This window comes from Labrus mixtus, chromosome 5, assembly GCF_963584025.1.
Source record: "Labrus mixtus chromosome 5, fLabMix1.1, whole genome shotgun sequence".
Lineage (NCBI taxonomy): Eukaryota > Metazoa > Chordata > Actinopteri > Labriformes > Labridae > Labrus > Labrus mixtus.
The window spans coordinates 21,513,979-21,526,423 of NC_083616.1; the positions used below are offsets into that span (position 1 = coordinate 21,513,979).

Here is a 12,445-nt window from a genome sequence, read left to right on the forward strand (position 1 = left end):
CGTGTGTGCGATTGTGCACGAGACAGAAGAAAAGGAGGGGGGGGCAGGGCAGTTCATAGACAGCACAGCTGATGAATGACAGGCTGTACAGTAAAAGCTGCACATTTTCTTATGACGAGAAAACATGGCTAATTATTTGTTATTCAATTGCAGTGTTAGTCAGATAAAGAAAAAATCACGAAAAAGGGACTGCAGTATTTAGGCTACACACCTTGTTTGGCAAACATAGACCACGTAAACACTAAAAACTGCTAAATGACTATACAGTTGTACAACAGCACCACCAAAGCTCCCAGAATAAGTTCAGTCAGTAAATCAGTTCAGCAAATAAATAATCCAAAATAACACTAATAGAATTCAACTATTTATATATTTTTTTCTTTTTAGGCTATATAGTAAACACTCAGGATACTATCTCACTGAAGAATATATTGTACATATGTAATACATTGTATAATTATGCATGCTGTTTTAGAAACACATCAATTAGCGTTTTAAAAGTGACCTATATCGGATATGTATTCATTAATATAACATTTCATTCATAAAGAAAATGTATGGAAGTAAATCAAGGTTGAGCAATGTTATAATTATATTATAAGAAGTGCTAAAAAAGAAAAATGTTGAGTGATAAACTAAGCCGTGCTCTGGTAAGCCACAAGATGGCAGCAAATATTTGGTTCGTTTACTTCATTGGGATTTTTTCTTTACCTGAAAACTCAGAAAGCGAGAAGGAGCTTCAGGTGTTCATAAAGAATGTAATTTGCAGATCACACATGCAGTATATTGTAAGAGTGAAAATGGGATATGCAAATAAGTTAGAAACATATGTTTATGAATATTAGAAATATATGTTCTTTCTCTATGCAGACATAACTTTAGTATGTTCTTAAATGATTGCTATAATGTTGGTTACAAGTGTTTACAGTACTGTTAATATCCTGTTATTAGGTAGGCCACCTAGTGGGCGCTGTTCAGGCAGGAGTGAGCTGTGTACTGAAGGAGAGATTTTTTCCTTGACATACACTCACATCGCTTACAATATGTTTAAATAATTTCAATGGATATTGTGTAAAGCTATGATTACCAAGAGTCAGTGATGCAACCGTCCCTACAGAGTAGCTTATATCTGTAGCCAGAAGTTCCTGGTAAACTTAACAAAGACAATGATTCATCAGACTAAACTGAAGGGGGGGAAAATATTAAGTGACTGTTTATCAATTAAGAAAAAAGGAAAAAAACCTGCTCTCAAATCAGAAAGAGATGTTTGTATGATTTTTGGGTGAATGGGCATGACTTTGATCTTTTAGACTGGGATATTATCCTGTCTCATTATTGAACTGCAGTTCTTACATTTTAAATACTTGAAGTATAAAACCAGAAAAGGGGATACTGCCCCCCCCCCCCCACACACACACACACACACACACACACACTCGTGAAAATCACATTTTCAATGTATATGGTCACATTTCACATGTTAGTATTTCAAAATATAAATATGCATTTATTTTTAACATAGACTTTCTTGTAAAATGTGACTGTACTACCATCTACAGCCCCTAAACATCGATTAATACAGGCCGATTTAAAACAGTAACAACAGAAAGATATTTCAGTAACAATTGAAAGTGAGATATATAAACAGAAAATAACACTATGGTCACCGTTAAAGTGGACTGAGCAATGTTGCTGACGGCAGTGTGGGTTATGTAATTATACTGCTCACAGTTCCAGAAAACAGTCATTAAAATGTGTAAAGGAAGACATCAATGAAAAAAAATCATTACATTGTAAACCAACTGATAAAACTTCTACTAAAAAGATCCTAAATGATCATATGAGGTTTGGAACAATAACTGTAAAAAAATAAAAAACACTGCTCACTTTATTCTGAATCATAGAATGTGGTTTTATCTCTTAAGTTAGACAGTAATCATTTTACTTCATAAGTGCTTAAATACTACTGTGTATTCATACAGTACGTATATAGAGTAAAGGGTTGTTTGAGAGGTGGGAGTGGTGGGAGTGTAGTGTATTCAGAAAATGTGGTAAACAACGCTCCCAACCAGGCTTGCCTGGACACGACACTGATAGAGAATTTACGTATTATCCTGCGTGACTAATGCAAAGCTGTGGTTTACTTAATAAATGGCTTTAATGTTGATGGACTGTTTGCCAACCCAAGGACAATAGTTTGAAAAAATTAGATCCAATACAAATTGTACAGTAAATAGTTCTGCCGACAACCGGAACTCAACATGGTATGAGAAATCTCCCGGAAAGCAAGAACAAAGAGGATCATTTTCCTGTAACTGTGATGAAGCTGTGATATTTGTTGTGTGACTGTTAGAGAGCAGACAGTACATCTGAGGCACAAGATGTCGACCCTTAAGTGTTCAGATCACAAGTTCCATTGAGGAGCGACTGTCAAGTGAACAAAATGAAGCCTAAATTGAAATGGCTCTTCCCAAGATATTTGATCATCTTAAAAAAAAAACATGTTAACAATATTAAAGTAATATATAATAATATTTCACAAACTACAATTCCTGACGTTTTGGAAGTTTTTCCCATTATAGACCCCGTAAAACTTTTTTGTATGGGAAACTAATGATGTGCATTAGTGCAGGCGCCTAGCCTTAGATGCTTATTCTATAAATACTATTTACATATCCTCCATAGCTGACAGGTGAAGTGAGGGTTTAGTTGTAAAAATTCCAGACTCATAGTTGGCTTGATAAATTCTGTGATGTAGGCTACCATCCTAGACTATCACAAAAGTTTGCACCCTAAAATACATTTTACTTTTACTCCTTTTTTCTCACAACTACACCTTTCTTTTTATATTCATAAAGTGCAAATATGTCAATGCAAATGATAGTTCAGCTCGCAGACAATATGCTGTGAAATATTGACCATTTTGTAGCGATAAATCACATGTTAGCTAGCCTATTAAAAAAAACAACCCTGTCAAGATTTCACAGGATATACAAATAGTTTTCCAACAGGTTAAGTGTGGTTAGATCTGAGGGTTCATGGTGTATAGTTTGAGAAGATTTTTATGGCTTTTTGGTCCAATGTGGAATAATACGGTAGGACCCACTAGGCGTGGGTGAAACTTTGGAGAGAAGAGTCACTTGTTCCACCCAACCACTGGGTGAATGGAGTCATGTCCCAACAGGACACAGCATTTGTACAGTTCAAAAGGGAAATTATTTCCACGACAACACACACCAGTGCTTCTAAGCTTGTAAACAATATTATAATTGATGTTAACAACTCCCCCCCCCCCCCTCATAAACTCAGAAGCTGCTGAAGGGGAATTTTGAGGTAAATAACATTCATTAGCCTAAGTGTTATGTTGTTACACTTTTCATTTGAATTATTTTACAAATTAATTTGAATTAAATTTAACAATCTCAGAATTAACTCTATACCGTACAAAATGTTCATTCATATCATGAAGTCGAGCCAGGTTTAATTACCCTCCAAACGACCCCTCCTTCTCTGTCTCCCTCCCACTGCTGTTGACTGGCTGCGCCGGTTACGTAACACATTTATGCTTGGCGCACGTGGCCCCAGCCATAATAGATGGCATCATTTTTGACGGATTAAACATTACCATCGACCCAGTGATCACAACCTTATCACGCAACCCAAGGTTTACCTTTTGGGGCGCAGAATAATGGCGAAGTTAGGGGGGGGGGGGGGGGGGGGATAAACAGCAAAATAACAGTTTCCCTCTCTTTAATGACTGATTGGCAGAGACAGATTCCTGTGCACGACACGAGTCCTCTCCGTCTTATACCATTAAATGATCCACAACGAAAACAGAATGAAGGGGGGGGGGGGGGGGGGGGGAGACAATGTGTTTGCTCATAATCTGAATGTGCATTAGTTTAAATAGGCTGTGCCAGCTTTGCTCAGAAATAATTAATATTTTGGGTTTCCATATCACTTTATAGCCAACCAACACACATCGCTTATTTGAATTAAAGTTTAGAAATTATAAATAAATATTCATTTATTTATAATAAATGTTGGAAAAATATGGCGATTAGTCAAATATGGTAGATTATGAATAAAACCAGAGTTAATATCAATAAAAATTTAAATAAATATTGCACATTTGTTTAATTAACAACGCCCTGAACACACTTATGAGAGGCTAATAGTGTATTTTGCCTTTCTCTCTCCCGCAATATGGTGTCACCATGCCCGCAACAGATTGACCACTACTCCCCCCCCCTCTCTCTCTCCCTCTCTCTCTCCTTCCCTGTCTCACGCTATTCCCCTCCTCCTCCTCCTTCTTCTTCATCCCGTAGGCTATCTGTCATTCTGAGCACTGCTGAGACGACGGCTCAATCCCTTAAACGCCCGGATGAGAGCAGCAGGCGACATTCAGGGCAACTTGGTCGCATGAATCGGCGGAGACGAGGGCAACCAACCATTCCGGTGTTGGGGGGGGACGACGGCCACTGCTGGAATCTGTGACATTCTCGGCAGCAGCCCACGGAGAGCGGTTCTGGGAAAATACAGGGCAGGGGATAGAGGCGAGGAGGCGGAGAGGAACACGGCACATTTCCCCCCTTGTGGTGTCCGATTTCGTTGGTAAGTACATTTTGTCTGGCAAAAAAAAAAAAAAAAAAAAAAAAAAGGACACGCTGCCCCCTGTTTGTTGTTCTTATCGACTGGCCTGCTGTCCTTGTTCGGCCACTTTTCCTTCACGCATTTCTTTGTGGTGAACGAGACGGAACGGGCCTGGTAAGTGTGAACACAACGTGAAACATACATGTCTGTGTATAATGGGCTAGCCGCGGCAGCCTCGAAATATTTCATTTTTTTGCTCGCATACGTTTGATAAGCGCTGACAATTCAAGTCGGATTTCACCACGAGCGGCTGCATTTTGTTAAAAACGCGCCCGTGCTGTTGTTGCCCACCGCTCGCGACGCAGCTGAATGAAGCCGCTGCACGTGTGTGACTCTACACCCAGTGTGTATCACAATAGCACCGATTCACACACACACACACACACACACAGACAGACACACAGACAGTCTGGTGGTCCGTTCACCAGCCAAGAAAAGGCAAGAGCTTCCTTTGCCCTGGGCGCCGCGTTCAATGTGCTTGTAATTGCTTTGCTGTTAATCACGCGAGTTAATTTCACTCTGTTGAGCTTTTTTTCGTGCACCGAGTAGACACTATTTGACGGTAAGGCGGGTCAACAGCCGAGCATGCGCAGTAGGCTCCGTAACTGTCGCCCCATTGCCCAATAACGATAAGAAGTTCGGGAAAGCCTATCCCCAAAATCTGAGAAGTGCCTCAGGTCTGTTCCCTGGTCTGCACCACGAGCATTAGGCTTTTATTGTCTACTTTCTCTACCTTGTTATTGAGCTGTGGGTGGTAGCCAGCCAGACAGCAGAGGAAAAATAAACCTGATCTGTTCACCTACAGATATGAGTGTGTGATAACAAGCCAGGCACCTATTGTGACAGTGTGTCTCTGTTTAGTAAGCCCCAGGGCGAGCCTCTTCCTTTGTCCCCATTAAAGATCACAAACACTGGAACACAGTCACGGCCAACATAGAGGGGTGGAAAATATAACAAATACAGCCTGGACAAAAAAAAAAAACTGCTCTGGAAAAAGTTCAATTTTAATGATGCCAATTAAGTCCAAATATATTTTCAAAGTTAAATCCACTTGATTTATCAAGGATAGAATTCAAAATTGATGCAGAAAAAGGCCTCCTGTGAGTGTAATGCTATTATATTTTCTCTATTTGAATTTAGGAATACAGTATTTGAATACAGATGCATCAACATGTCATTTGGATTTTACTAATTTCGTGGAGTTTGAGATCATTTAACTTCTACTGTTAATTTTATAAAATTAGTGAAGTATGATACAATATCAATATTATACTTAAAATAAACGAGTGAAGTATGATACAATATCAATATTATACTTAAAATAAACGAGTGAAGTATGATACAATATCAATATTATACTTAAAATAAACGTGTTGAAAAAAGTAAAGAAGACTCCACGTACCTTTAAATCTGAAAGCCGCTGTGAGGAACTCTATTTTTGTGTTGATCTTGGTGGCCCCCTGTGGCCGACACTCTAAATTCTTATTTCTTCGCCGATCTTGTCCCGTTCGTGTGTTCGGCGTGTTTTCTGAGCATAAGTCTCATCCTGTTGTATAACATTATGCAGCTTTCACTATTATTTATTCTTTCTGTGGAAGACGTAATTAAAGGCTGTTTATGTAGCGTGCTTTTTATCCGTTTGTCCAACACCTAACCAGGCGGCAGCTCTAACAGGCATTGAAAAGGATTATATAGAAATCCTCTTCTTGCTTATGGTCTGGTTTGGTTTTATCGACCAGAAAGAGGCACCAGTATTTATTTTAGTCTGTTTCATAACCAACTAAAGACCCCTTAAATGAGCTTGAAGGACTAGAGTAATCATTTCTCTTATGATGTTTTGTTAAACACTCTTACAACACTAAATGTATTGTTGGCTTCTTTAACTATTTATCCATGGTTAGGCCACTGTTGTGGATTGCATCATAGCATTGAGAGTTTCTGTGATTTTGTTTAATCCCTTCTGTTTTAGCTAGAATGTGTCAAAAATCAAGTCTTCACATACAGCACCTTTTTATTGATCAACACAAACGCCACAGCAAAAACATTTCCATTAGCCTGCTGCGTTATAGTCGGTGTGAGTACATAGAATCCTGGCAGCCAGAAAGGGGCTTGTGAGTTAATGATTAATCTTCACATTACGATAAGAATGGTTGAGAAAGGAGAGGAATGCAGGGGTCTGGCACCACCTCGCATGTTTTCTTTTTTTTTTAGTAGTTTCTCTTTTATAAAGCTTTACTGAAATTATGTAACATCGGTGGTTTCTACTTAGAGTGGGCTCATAAACTGAAGGAAGTAAACACACTGAGACTATCTTGTCTAGTCATAAAGGCCATTGGACTGATGTAAAAGTAGATTGTGAAAAGATATACTGATTAATGACTTCCCTTTCTTTACTCTCTTCTTTGTTTATGTGACTATAAGAGTTAACAATGTCAGACTTCTGCTGACCAGCTTCTATGAGAAAAACACATCTCTGACTCTCCCTCTCCCGTCCCTGCACTCTTTAAACACACGTCCACCTACCTTTGAATCGTGCGTGTATCATTTTATCATTTGCAGATCCTCAAACCCTCACGCATGTTTATATCTTACTCTATTTGAAGAACAGGGATTAAGAAAAAAATGTTGTGCCTACACAGTTTAATCTGCTATTCTGCTTTTGAGGTTGCCTGATTTGCTTAGTGAACCTGCTTTCTAAGAAACATTGAAACATTTTTGTTGAACATAGCAACTATTGCTGAGCCTTAATTACATTTTTCAATCACTACCTTGTGGAAATCAGGTGAGTTCACAGAAACATCAGGGACAAATTCAATTTATACTATGATTGTACTATGACCGCCCCTTTTGTGAGTGTAAGCCTTGTGGAGAAAAACAATCCAGGCAGAGTGATTCACGGCTAAATTGCCGGTGTGCAGCCACAGCTTTGAGCAAACAGCCAATAGAGCCTCTCCTTTGTGCTAACACATGAAGTGAAAGGCTTCATCACAAACACACAGCAGTGAACATTTAAACAACAGTTTAAATCAGGCAGCTGAAGCTTTATGTTGTATTTGTTCTGTGTTGAAGTCAGTGGAGGAGGGGGGAGCTGTTTTGTATCCACGCATGCACAAAGTATTTTTGTACGTTGTGTAATGTTTTCATGTTTAACACTATGCTAAAAGATCATTGTCAGACCAGTTTTCACGGAGGTGTGCTTTCAAAGTACATGTGACAACACACTTCCAAGAACTGTCTGTAAAGTGTGGCTCCTCCTTTAGTTCCAGTCTAAGTGAAATTCATATTAGGCCTCTCGTATTGTGGTAAGTGGGGGCAGGTTACACCACATCACTTCCAAGCTTCCCCCCCCTTGAGAGGTGCACCCTTTCCTCCGAGATACGCTCTCTTTATAAGAGTCGCAAGTGGAGGATGATTTTTCTGTATGTTTTGAGGAATCATTGCAGAGATGTAGTCCAATTCCAGATGCCAATGTCTTTGATAAATTATAAATCAATGGAAACATTGCACATCTGTTTTACTGTTTAATACATTAAAAAAAAATAATAATCCAAAAATGACATGCTGGGTTTAATTCTCAAGCATGAGGATATGCTGCCCCTCTATGTTCATCTTCTGTAAAGCTCAATCATTTAACTGACTTATTTTTCTGGCTTGATGTTTCGTCTATTTTTAAAAACATTTTACTACATTTGATGGGATTTTTAGCCAAGTATGCCAGTGGCCCTAGCATGGCTAATGTCATTGAGTCCAGCCCTGTTGTCCAGACTGAAATATCCCTGCAATTATCAGGTGGCTTAAGTTGACATTTTGTACATACTTTCATGATCCCCAGAGGATGAAATCTAATGACTGTGACGATCCTCTACCTTTTCCCATAACACGCATTTGCCTCCAGGCCTCCTTTTAGATTTGCCTCCTAAGTTGATTGTCCCAATTTGTTGCACCTGTCCTGGGCAAGTTCGTGTAAATACAAGTCACATGATTTTTATCCCGAAAAAGTGCCAGAAAGTTGATCTTCATCTGCAGAAATATTTAATGAGAGTAACAAGTTGTTGGCTTTGCAGTTTTCTTTCACTCGCACCATATGCCATTGTTGGTTTAGGATGCCGTCATTGTGTCCGTATCCCTGACCTCATTATGTCCCCGTAACGACATAATGAGGCCAAAATTATAATTTGAATATTCCAGCAAAAATGACGCACGCATCTCATCAGCAGAGTTGTTTGTGTTTATTGCTGATCAGTGTGATTGGCACGTTTTGATGTCAAAACACCACTTTGGTAGAGTGCAGTTTCACAGAGGTGCCTGCAGGGCTGCAGATTTATTAATCCCTAAACCATTGACACATTTATCAGTAATGGACATGTGTTAAATGCTGCCCCACTGTGTAACATTAAAGCTGATAGCATTTCTTTAACTGTCATCATGGGACTGCTAAATATTTGAGACTGATGCAGAAACCTATACAGAAGGGAAGATTTTACCACTGATGGATGTGGAGGCTAATATAGTGCGTTTCTCAGCTGGAATGAAAGCGCTGATATGATCATGCAAAGGTTACTTCACAAACACTAAACATATACATTTTGGTGAATAGCAAAATCTATGGAAGTCTTTTCTGTTATCATTTTTCTTTTCTGAGCTGCTACGACATTTCATCAGCCCAAAACAAATATGGATGCATTTGTCAGAAGCTCCAATTGGCCCGATAACTTAAGACGACAGATACATTTGTCAGATTCTAATTTGTAGGTACTGTATTACAAGATGGAACTAAAGACATTTAAAGAACTTAAGTCACATGTTTTTGATGAAAATAACATATGGCTTTGATAAACAAAAGAGGTAAGACAAAAAAAAAAGAAATGTATGGAAAGTGTGGTGGGTTCTGTTGTGGTGTCCATGACGGTGGGGCCCCGTGCAGTCTGGCCCTTCTGCCAGTGAGTGTGTCTGTGCGTCTGTGGCGGAAAGGCACTTGGCCCCAGGACTGGCAGCGTCACCGTCAGGGAACAGTCTGTCTCTCTGATCGGCCCACCTCGCCCTCAGAGCACAATCGTACTGTTATGTCTGAGCCCTCCTTCGCCATGGCAACATCACACGATAGCACAGTGGAAATCTTCACGCCGTGCATATGTGTGTGTTACATGTCATGTAAAAGCATTGCTTATCAGTGCTGTCGCTGAAAACCTGGTTAAGCATGTCAGTGATCATACGGAGCTGAAAACAGGTCTTTCAACACAACATTCTGAACAAACACAGTGGAGAGCAGAGTGCAAAGCGAGGTCTACTGTACATGACAAGGTTGTTGTTAACAGGAAATTGAGAGGAGCGCACATTTAGCAAGATGCTACCTAGAGGTGATGGAGAAAGATGCTGAGAACAAATAGTACAATCTTCAGAATAGCAATTTTTCAAACCTCACAGTTTCTAAAGTCTCTTGAACACTTAATTTGGGCTTTGCTTCAGGGTCAGGACACCTTTAAATCTTGTGAAAATAAACAAAATAAAAATCATCTCTACTACTACTAGACTACTCTTCAACCTCAGGTTCAGTTTTGAATTGTCTGACATTTGGGGAAGAAAATACTCGAGGCTGCATTTAAACAATTTATTTTTATATTTATTTTTATTCAATATTTGTGGTTTATTCACATGTTTAGGTATGCAACGGGTTTCAGGGAACTGTCGAGTGGCAAGCTAGCAACTGACTAAATGTCAGCATCCCATAATGCTTTTCTGTCCCCCTGTTACCACTGTCACGTAGGCCAGCATTTTTCTTTTACCCAAATGTGAGCCTTAATTGCCTGTAATGCTCCAATTCTTTTACCGACATGTATTCACTGAATGAGTGTGGTAGTTTGGGGGTTTCTTTTGTGTTCCTGACAAATATAAGCATTTACAGTTAGCATTTACTCTATTTAATCACGATTCCTGGTAGTTTTCCTGTCTTGGTTGCTTTGAAGCAAGAGACCTTCAGTTAAATTAGGGAGTGACGCATTCAAATAAACCTCTTCTCTTTAAGTTATGGGCTCCTTAAAGACTAAGGCTCTATATTCTCCCCATAAAACGGGAACTCATATTGACTTACATGGAAACAATTAGCCATTATTACACTAGTTAGCATGTGACTGCTTATGCTGGTTGCATCGTTTTCTCTGACCCTTTGTGTGTTTTTTGGCTGTGTTTGTCCTCTCCACTCGGTCATGAGAGCCGTTTTGTAGGGTTTCTGGTGGCCTTCTGTAAGCGGCAGGGTCTGTATCAAAGCGTTGTCACACAGAGCGTCTCTTGTTTGGTGCTGGCCTGGTGTTAACTATGCTAATGACGGGCTTACTGCTGAACTGTGAGGCATTGTGGTTTTATTTATGGGAAGTAGAAAGGACATTGTTTTCCCGTTCAACTCACTCGAAAGCATTTTTTTCAGAACAACCTGGGGCTTGACTTTAATGAGTCTTATTTTTACGGACGTGTGGTCAGTTTAAAGTTAAGTAAACCCCTAACGCAGATTACTGTGAAGGCATGGGAACAGCCATTCTTGACATTTGTGAGGATTTCTTAAGGTCATGTAAATTACACATTTTTGTTGCTGTATGGATACTGATTATGACCTTTTTGTTTTCAACAGCTTGTGATGTTTCACTCTAAAAATTGGCAACCCTTTTTTGTGTTGGCTGCATAATATTTAAGGCAGGGTTGGTCATTTTCTCCAAACACATTTTTAAGAATTTAGATGAAATTGTCTTTAGGTCCTGACAGAAATTAATAATTCATGTGCTCTGAAGAAGATAATAATAAAATCCGTCATGTGTAGCAGTTGTAAGCATGTTAGACTTAAACCAATGTCTGCCACGAGCTACCAATTTGTTGAACAAATCACGCCTCCCTGTCTCACTGCTTGTGCTCTACCCCTTGCGTGCACTAGCCCACACTCAGAGTGCATCACCGATGACAGAGTTTATACTGTGAGTTTACTTACCTCTGAACGGGACGACAAAGTTTCTACACAATGCAGCCGATGAACTCAGGTCCGCTTCTTTTTTTTATTTATTAGGTGCAATAGCGTGACAAACTGGAGACATATACATGACAAATGAGGCACAAAGAAACAAACACACAAGGTCAGGACAGCAACAACAAAATATAATAAAAATAAATAAAGACAGCAAAATACTGAGACATCAACAGACACACACTATGACACAAGCAGTAAGTGTCAAAAATGCTCCATAAATGTCTAGTACTTCTGGGAATGGAACAGAAATGTATGGAGTGAATGTTTTACCTAGAAGCCACCTGTTGATGTTCATCAGCTGCATGATAGTAAGCTTAGCATATTTTAGCCAGACTAGCCAAGCTCAGCTCGTATTGCTGCCTATAAAAGGCCTTAAATAAGCGACTACAATTATGTAGAATAATTTGGGGCGCCGGACAGCGTAGTGGTTAACTGGTTATGTTGTCATCTTATGTACAGTCGCTTTATTCCTCATTGCAGGCTGTGGGTTTGAATCCGACCGCTGCATTTACTGCATGTCGCCCTTCACCCCATCTCTCTTCAGCTGTCCTAGCCAATAAATGCACAAAATAACTTTAAAAATTGGTCGAAAATTTGCTACTTTTGAATGTTAGTATTGTTCAAAACTATTGACAAGAATTATAATTTCACAATATTGTTTTCTATGCTCTGACAAAATCATTACCATATGACACCAAAACTGAGGTACTAACAATTTTATGACATGTGGTGTTACAACCCTGTTTTCTTGGTTAATTTCTAAACTCTTAACCTTGTGAATAT

The 12,445-nt window shown here is 39.3% G+C and overlaps 1 protein-coding gene across 3 annotated transcripts in view; it reads left to right on the forward strand.

Moving 5' to 3' along the window:
* The first annotated feature begins 4,311 nt into the window (after positions 1-4,311).
* slc20a2 (solute carrier family 20 member 2) overlaps positions 4,312-12,445 on the forward strand; it is a 48,791-nt gene continuing 40,657 nt past the window's right edge. For 2 of the 3 annotated variants that reach the window (XR_009673121.1, XM_061038526.1), the window contains exon 1: positions 4,312-4,614. The gene's annotated coding sequence lies outside the window, so the exon portion shown is untranslated. The remainder of the gene's footprint in view (positions 4,615-12,445) is intronic. The other variant, XM_061038525.1, reaches the window with a different exon arrangement.